Below are 9,261 nucleotides of genomic sequence, written 5' to 3'. Positions count from 1 at the left end.
AATCCGCAGCCTTTGCAGCACGAGTTTGATCCCTGGCTGGCCAGGGAGCTACCCACATGGCGCAGCAGACCTCTCCTGTCTCGCCCGCTGCTCCCCTCAGCAGTGTATTTCAGTCAGTCTTTCTGTTCTGCTCCCCATTCTGTCTGGTGAATCCTCTCACCCCCACACCTCTGGCCTGTTCCCCAGTTTTTGTATGCATAAATAAATAAATCTTTAAAAAAAATTCCTGAGATGCAGGGTGTGTCATATCAACAGAGGTTAGAACCCAGATATTGGCTCTTCATCAACTTTCTTCCCATCAGACCCTCAGTTTTATATAAAACTGGTAAAACTTCTTTTGCTAATCTAGAAAATCCTCCAGTTCAGCCCAACTCACTGTGTGGTTAACAAGGAAAATTCCTTTAAAATGGCTTTTTTTCTTACTCAGTGTTGCTGGCATCAAGTATAGTTATTTATATGTTTTCCATTTGCTACTTTATTTATTTTAGAGACTGACACTTTTACAAGCTGACATCTCAGCATACAGACACTTTTTTTTTTACTCTGCTGAATGCAGTTGATGTTACTGACTTGATGCCATGTCGAGCAAACCTAGTTAGAGGTTCTCATTGTGCTGCGATCCATCACTGCTTTAACAGTTCTTCATCTGGAAGAGTGTAAACTGCCTCCTAATTTTGGCATCTGTGACCTTCCCTTCTGACTGCTCCCTGTTGCTTCCTGATATCACTCTGGCAGGTGGACACTTGAGGATTTCATTGCTACCAAGGTGCATAGCAAATTCAAAATTATTTTATAGTTTTTTTTCAAGTTCCTGTTGGGATAATTGTGATGAATGTAGATTGACAGAAAATTAGATATTGAAATAGAAAATTGATCAACTATGATCAGTTGATTATTCTTTTACTACTACTTGACATTTTGTTACTTGTCAGTTAACATTTAGAATTTGCCTGTTATGCACCAGAAGATTTAGGAAAAAAATATCAAATATGGCTTCCCTCAAGGAGTTCTCAGCGTAGAGAACAATTGCATGGTTATCTGTTTGCTAAGCTCTGGAGGAGGTCCCCTTGCCAACTTTCCTGTTCTTGTTGCTGATTTATTTTCTTCCACATCTATTTACTAGAATCACATAGAGGATCATATAATAGGATCACATCATTTGACTTTTTTGTCCCTGCTAGCCTCAAAATACACCTGTTCTGTGTTCCTTTCTCTTGGGCTTAGTTCCCTTGTTTCTGGAAAAACTGGACAACCTGGGTTGTAGTCCTACACCTGTACGTTCATGATGGTATGAGAAGTCACTTCAGGGCCTAGAGTCCTTTAGGTATCATGAACATTTGTTAGGTCACATTTTGGTTAGGTTGCTTTATCAGAAAGTAAAACAATGAATGCTTGAAAAAATAGTAAACTCATTTTACTCTTATTTGAAATAGAACAGTTTTGTTCCATGAGACAGTAGATACCCAGATTCTTTCCATTTTGCTGTGCTACCATCCTCTAGGGTGTTGACTTCATCCCTAAGCAGATTCACCTCCGTCATAGCAGCATCTTACCTCACAGGAGTGGGAAAGAGGACTTGCAGGGTTAGCAGTTCCTTGTAAGTACATGGCTTGAAAGTTGCACAAACCACTATTGTTTAAATCTTACTGGTTCTAACGAACCTCAAGCCCACACTTACTTTAATGGAATGCTGGAAAATGTATTCCCTAATTGGGCCTAGCTAAGACCACAGGCGAGATGTTTCTTAATTTTCCTTAAAATTAATTTTCCTTAAAATGGGAAGTTTGGATGTAAGAAGATATTGACAATCTCTAGCCCAATGTATGTGCAAAATCATTCCTAAGAGAAGTACTGTGTAGATAATCTCCATTCATTGGTGATTATCATGGAGAGAAACAAGGACTCAGTATGAAGTGCATCATTGCAAGTATAAGTGGTCGAAAACAGATTGTTTTAATTGGCCCCTGAAACATTACTTCTATTCCTTTCCCTAATGTTTTCTAAAGAGTACGCGGGCAATAAAGACATCTACCCTAACTGAAACTGGTACATTAACTCTTTAAGGAATGCTGCTGTTTTTTTAAGTGCACCTGAAATTTCTCTTTATTCCCTCTATAGTACTTGAATTTTTCTGTATATGTCTGCTTGGGCATCTCTGGTCAGCCTTGGAGAAGCTGTTTTCATGATAATCACGACTGCCTGCAAACCTGTTATGGATCCAATTTTGAGTCAAAGTCTTTTTGCTTCACTTTATTTCCAGCCAGTTCAACAGGTAACAAGTGCCTACTGTGTGTCTGGTACCAGATGCTATGGTGATATAAAAAGATACAATCTCTGTTTTTCAGCATCTCACTAGATAGGAGGTGAGACTGACAAATACATAAAAAGCAGAGTTGACTGTGATAAGTGCTAGGCTAGAAATATAAGTAAAAATACAAGTAAAGTGCTACAGTAGCACAAGCAGGAGAGGGGATTCTGAATGTGAGGGTCAGGAGAGATGTCAGGTTGTGGTATTAAGCTGGAAAAATAGATGGGATTTTATTTGGCAGGTATGGGGCAAAGGTTCTCCCTGCTAACTTTGCAGTTCTTAAGCAGTTGAAGTTGCTTGGACTTAAGGAGTAAAAGCCAGGAGAGGAATCTTGTGAGGTAAGATTGGAAACACTAATTTTTGGAGTCAAGTTGTAGAGGTCTCATCCTGAATCTAGTGACTGACTAGGAACGCTGTGGGAGTGGTATGTAGGCTGCTTTAGATGCTGGGTATGAGAGCAGACTCCCTCTCTCTGTCTCTCTCTCTCTCTGTCTCTCTGTCTCTCTCGGTCTCTCTCTCTCTCTCTCTCTCTCTCTCTGTGTTTTGGGGGACAGGAGCTTGAGACTCTGCTAAGAGGTTATATCATTGGTCCAGGTGTGAAGAATCAAAAGTGCAAAATAGGAACAAAGACTGTGAGGTTTTGAGAGCAGCTGGTCTTGAGGGTGAGAGGGAGGTGGAAGAGTATTGCCAGCTTTCAAGCTTGAACTGTGATACCAGTTCAAGGTGATACCAGTACCAGAAGGTGATACCATTAATCAGGTCAAAAACTCAAGTGCATTAATGGGGGTAATTGGGGATATCGATATCCATCACATGTCAGGTCTATTGTGTAAAGTATGACCCAAAGTCTTAGAAAACCAAGTGCCAAATAAAATGCAGGTTGACATTTTAATGTACATATTGGAATGGGCTGTCTGGAATGTTCTCCTTGGTGGCAGTATTCATGTCTGGTTTAGTCCCCACTGGATATTCAGTGTTTGACAGGAGGCCAAAAAATATTAGCATGAAAGATTCACGGAAGTCCTTAATAAGGAACATGTCAAACTTTGCTTAGCCTATTTCTGTTGGCCCTGAACTCTCTCCTATAAATGTTTCACAGAGAATTCTCAGAATACACTTTGAGAAATACTGCATTAGGGAAATACACGGTTAAGGGTTAAATGGGTAAGATAAACCTCGTAAAGAGAGAAGGGAATTGGGGTAAATCTCTGTCTGAATAGATGCCTGCTTCTTTCTCTAAAAACAGAACTAAAGGTAGTGAGATCTCTGGAAGGAGGGTGTCTTGGCAAAGGCAGAACCACAAAGAGGGTCGAATGGCCGACCTTTCCCCCTCCCCGATCACAGATTTTAAAAGGCTCACCATTAATTTTAAAATGTGTCTTTAAGGTTCTAACTATGGCCTTAGGACTTTACTCTTTAGTTGACAGTTCAAGATGATGGTCACAAGAATGTCCCGGAGGCAATTTTGAACACCTAAAGTGCTTCATTTACTTTTCAAATGGTTATCAGTGCTCCCCATAGTCTGGAAGGCCTAGAAAGATGTTCAGAATTCAATAGAAGCGTGAGAAAAGAATGGGGCCCAGAATTTGAATGTTCTTTATATATGATCCCAATTCTGTTATAGGGCAAAAATTGCAGCACACTCACACCACAGAATTTGTACTTTGTTGTATGGAAATTCTTTGACATTTTACAATTCTTTGACATTATATTCTTTGACATATTACCAGTGATACTCCTTTGTATGGAGGGTTTTAAGAAGAAAAGTAATACATAAATATTTGATTGATTTATAGCAGCATCGCCTTTTAAAAAATAGGCCCCATGAAAAATCATAACATTTTTGTAGTTTCTGTCCATAGCAGTGTGTTACAATCAAGTGTGGGGTCGAGCCTCAGATGTTTCCTACTCACCCTAAAGCATATATTCTGTTCCTGCTTATTTAATAACAAGTGAGCATGCTTGCCTCTCATCAAAAAAAGACTGTGATTTCATGAATGATTAAAGTGCTAGAAACCCAAGATTTATGGTTCTCTTGCTCAAAACGTTCATGTGGCTCTTGTCTGATTAAAGGTACCTATCATTGAACATATTTCATTTACAGTGTAATTCTGGGGTTACCTAGGTAACATTCAGGTTAATCAGCTGCACCACACTTTGCCTAATTGAGGAAGAGCACTTCAGCTCCCACTTCAGTCCCTGAAAGATAGCAATCTTTTACTTTCATTTTTTTTTCCAGTCTGACATTTAGAGGCTATTGCAGGTGCTCTTGACTTCAAAACTGTTTCCCTCTTTGGCTCTGACACATGGTACTATACCCTCATATCTGCTGTGTTTAAATAAATGGGTTTTACAAGTCATTTCTGTATTATATGTAAATAGAATCATGCTACTGTGTATTGTTCTGTAGAATTCTAAGATGGTTGATGTTTTGTATATTCACTTCATCATTGGTCTGTGTTTCCTATCTATTTTTCTCTTTGTTTTCTAAGTGCTTGACTACTTGAGTGGATAAAAATGAGGAATTTTATTTGAAGCAGGGAGTTGAAGATATTTGGCTGAATTTCCTAAAACGTTATGGGTAAAAGCTGTTAGGTGAAATTTCCCAGTTCATTTTAACTCTTCTTTCTTCATCTCCCTTTCAAATAGTGCAGAAAGTTATCCTATCAGTCAACTGCTGGTTGTTTCACTAAGGAATCAGACACTACCTAGCATCAACCAAAGTGAAAATGAATAAATGGAGATAAATGCTTGTGATCTGTTGAAAAAATAGATGTATTGACTACTTTTCACCCACCTTTGGGAACCATTGTTTGAGAAAGGCAGTCTGAGGTGACACGAAAACCAGGCTTCAAAAAATTGCTCTATCTCTGCCACAGTGCTGACATTCATTGTTCTGACCTTGACTAGAGAGAATTCTAAGTAAAACATTGTGATTCGACACTTGACAAATGATTTCAGTTTTGTGTTCTATGGGAGATCATAATTCTTTCATGCCAATGAGTGAGATGCTAGTCATTTTTATATACTATTTGCTGTAAATATTTACCTGCTTTGTTGCTTATATTTCAATTTCAATTGTTTTGAACGATCACAAATTTATATGTAGTTAAATCAGATGGTTTTTAGTATTTCACTGTTTTAAGCTAAAAATGTTCTCTCTAAAACTTTAATTTTTGATGCTATTTCTTCTTGCCATTGATACATTTTTTAAAACAACCAAGTTTTTTATTTCTTGGAATTTTTGTGGGTATGTACACAAGGTAATGACTAAACTGGCTTCTTTACCTAGTGAATATTGAGTCAGAATTCTCTCTTCTACTAACTTAGGATTTCTCCTCCATCATATACCATATATTCCTATGATTTATTTCTGAGTCATCTATTCTGTTCCATTGACTTGCCAGACTGTTCTTGTGCTATAATTATATGCCTTTTTAAACTGATATTAGCAGTTGGCATTAATTGGTATTCAGTAGGGAATGAGAATTCTTTGGTACCAGTAATTAGTAGATAAGCTTCTTAATTATAATTTTATTACTAACTTATGAAATGGTATCATACAAATCTATCTGCCTTTAAACATATAGGTAGGCTTACGAAGTATGATGACAGCATATTCACTCAGCTTTAGACTAATTTCTCACCTATTTAAAGGGCTGTTTTTTTGTTTATTTCTCTAAGGATCATGTAAAATATGTGCATGCCATAAAACCTGGTTTTAGAGAATTTGCTCTCTTCTAAAAGCAATATATATTAAACATAGGTGCAGAGCAAAGCAGTGAAGAATAATAAAGGGAAAACGTCATTTTGTACTCAAGTATTAAGGAAATTATAGGCATCTTTGAACAGTAGGATTGTGCTTCCTTCCTGCCCTCTCCTTGTCCCTGGAAAAAAAAAAGTCTTTTAATTTAATTATGAGTAAGGCAGGTTGGGATGCCTTCAAGGGATAAATTTATACCTTTCAAGAGATAAATTATATATCCCTCCAATATTCTTCATGGTTCTAGCAATTATTATGAATTTGAAAATATTGATGTCTTATTCTCCTCTGACCTAAGATCTGAGTCCTTGTTCATCCTTAATATCACCCTTGTATATTTATTGTGTTAATTATATTCTGGGAGATGTAAACAATCTATTTTATTCTAAGAAACCCAGTCTGCTCTGGATTGATTAGTCTGTTTACCACAATTTAACTGTTTTCAAATAAGGATTTTTAGCTAGATTTAATCTATACAAGTTTTTCATGTTCTAGGAACTAACATTTAATCTCTGTTTAGCTGAAATTTAGTTAGTGATGTTGACATCTCTGCATTTTAACATTGGGATTTCTTTGTGGGACACAATTCCTTTCAATCAACTTAATATCCCATCTTGGTCTCTAAGGGACAATAATTGAGTTTAGGCTAGTTTTAAATAGCGATAAGGACAGGGAACACAGAGGGGTATTTCATTGATTAACACTAACCCTGGCCTAAGGCCCCAGTGTCAGGCATTAGATTAGGACATTACGAAGAGAATGACAGAGTTTTGGTACTTTATTCCTCTCAATAACATTCTTTCACATATTAAGTTTATCCCCCCCTAGGTAGCTACTTTATCATGCAGAAGGCCTTAATCCACTGATGGGACTCTCTCTGCTCTCACTTTGATGCTGCCTCTGTTTACAAGAGTAATGCAGCCTGTGTAAGACAAAGTACTCAGGACAAGGACAACTGAATAAGGCTCTTAGATGCACAGTGATCTGACCTAAAAACAAAGCCAAACCAAGCCCACACTGTGCGCGCGCACACACACACACACACACACACACAGAGACACAAAATCCACAAACACAGGCACACATGCACACACATGCCCGCAGAACTGAGGCTTTTTTGGAAATGCAATTATGATGCCTGCATCCTGAAGAATCAGGCATTAGGATTTCATCAAGAAGACCCTATGTTACTGATCTCCTTGTTTGGCACTTTATCTTTTCTTCACCTTTGACCTTCCTTTCAGGCTCTCTTCAAGGCATCGGGAACGTAAGCCCTTGTGGTGTTCTTTTAGAAGTAGGATTGCTGCCATCCCCTCTGGTGAATTGAAGCAGCTGCCGGAATCAGTGACAAGGTTGGGTCCAGACTTGGTATCCTGGCTGGGAAAGAGATTATGGGTCAGTCCCCAGTGCTAGGATACAAAAGATTCAAGCAGTTCAGGATTTTTTGGATATCCGAAAAAGATTTCATGAAATTTGTAAAGATCTAACAGTGCATTGCACATTTCATGTGGCCCAAACAGCTTATACTAAGTCAAACTCTCCATAGTCAGTAAATGGTGTTTTCACAGCTCTGCAATTTTTCCAAGATTGAGCTTTCTTGAAATAGTTTAAATCCACAAAATTGTGTGGTTGCTGGATGAAGCCGGAAGCCTTTAACATTAGCTGTTTTAGCTGTTAAGAATCCTAACTTAGCTGTTAGAATCCTAACTTTTCAGGCTCCCTTGTCTTATACATGAAGATTTATATGCTCAACCTCATAAATTTAGATGTCAGTCAATGCGTTTCTTCTTTAGAGAGCTGGCAAGTAACAAGGCTAGTTACTGTAGAAAGTCTGATAAGGTATTTATTTAGTTGTATTTATAAATTTTTCCTCATAAAATGAACAAATAGGACATTAAAGGATTTTTATTTTGCCCTTTGTCATGGCCTCCTCTTTCACCACAATCTCAAGAGAAAGAAAATTTTTGAAATTTACTTAGGGCTAAGAATTCTTAAAAGAAATTGGAATATTCTTGTCTAATTATAATTATGAAGAAATGTTGAATTTGTAAATTTATGATTATCCAAAATACCATCTACCAAAATCCTCAACATTTTGAAGGGAGAGACTTCATCATGTATATTCTCTATGGCCTTTCTTTATGATCTGCTTTCACTTACTTTTCCTCCAAAAACTTTTCATAGGAATTCGCAAGATGAGTGACTGTATAGTGGTTGCTGATTGCTGTAGGTAGTGATAAAAAACAAAAAGCAGGAAAAGGCTTCTTTGTACAGACAGAATATTTTGTATAACCTGTGTAGTCACATCAGAAACTGTTGGAGGTTTCAGAAGAGCAACCCCCCCTCAACCCGACTCCCACATTAACCATCACTGCAGAGAGGTGCACAGACATTTACCCAGTGCACTCACAGCAGAGATCCTGTCCCAGAGCAGCCTCTTGCTTTGAACAGGATGAATTTAGGGTGAATGGCAATTTTTCAGCTCTTCAGAGAGGATAGAATGTTTTAGAGACAAATAGTGATTGTTCATACAACTCCTTTCCTAATTAATTGGAACCCTGCTAACTCATTTGTTTGGATTAATTTCACAAAAATCCACTGAGAAAGCAGAATTACCCAACAACAGTACATGCCACATATATGGAGTATCAACCCTGGAGTTTCCTACCAGAATAGACCATCTAGACCAGGACACTCACCCAACCAGAGAATACAAAACTGTCAGTCAAATAGCTGAAAGACCCTCTGGCTTTGTGGTTTCTAATCTTCATCTACCAAGACCTCTTTTATTACTTTATGGTACCCACATGTTGAAAGAATTTAAATACTCCCCTGTGAGTTTGGGCTTTACTAGGCTAAAAAATAACTGCAAATAATTCAGGAGTAGTCATCTACTTGGGATTTCTGGAAAGGTTTTGCTATCTTAGTTTAGAAATCTATGATGTCACATGGCCTTGTTATATCTGTGAAGGATTCGGTCTTACCTGACTATCCACCCACCCACCTCTTGTCCTTCCCATCATATAGTTAGATGGAAGCAGCATAGAAACCAGGTTCTGGATAAAGTTGAATTGTAAGTCTCATCCAGGATTTTTGAAGAACATGTGAGAATTGTGGCAATAGTCTTCCCCTCCAGCCTACTGGTTTCCATTAGAAGGAAAATGTGTTTTTATAAACAGCTAATCTTTGA

General features: G+C 37.9%; 1 long non-coding RNA gene across 1 annotated transcript in view; it reads left to right on the top strand.

The window, feature by feature from the left end:
• Window positions 1-1,505: 1,505 nt before the first annotated feature.
• LOC129145188 (uncharacterized) overlaps window positions 1,506-9,261 on the top strand; it is a 34,101-nt gene continuing 26,345 nt past the window's right edge. The window contains exons 1-2 of the long non-coding RNA XR_008550381.1: window positions 1,506-1,597; window positions 2,119-2,272. This is a non-coding gene — a long non-coding RNA (uncharacterized LOC129145188). The remainder of the gene's footprint in view (window positions 1,598-2,118; window positions 2,273-9,261) is intronic.

Source organism: Talpa occidentalis, unplaced genomic scaffold (assembly GCF_014898055.3).
Source record: "Talpa occidentalis isolate TD23 unplaced genomic scaffold, MPIMG_talOcc4v2.1 talOcc4.9, whole genome shotgun sequence".
Taxonomy (NCBI): domain Eukaryota; kingdom Metazoa; phylum Chordata; class Mammalia; order Eulipotyphla; family Talpidae; genus Talpa; species Talpa occidentalis.
This window is presented reverse-complemented; position numbering and strand designations above follow the sequence as displayed.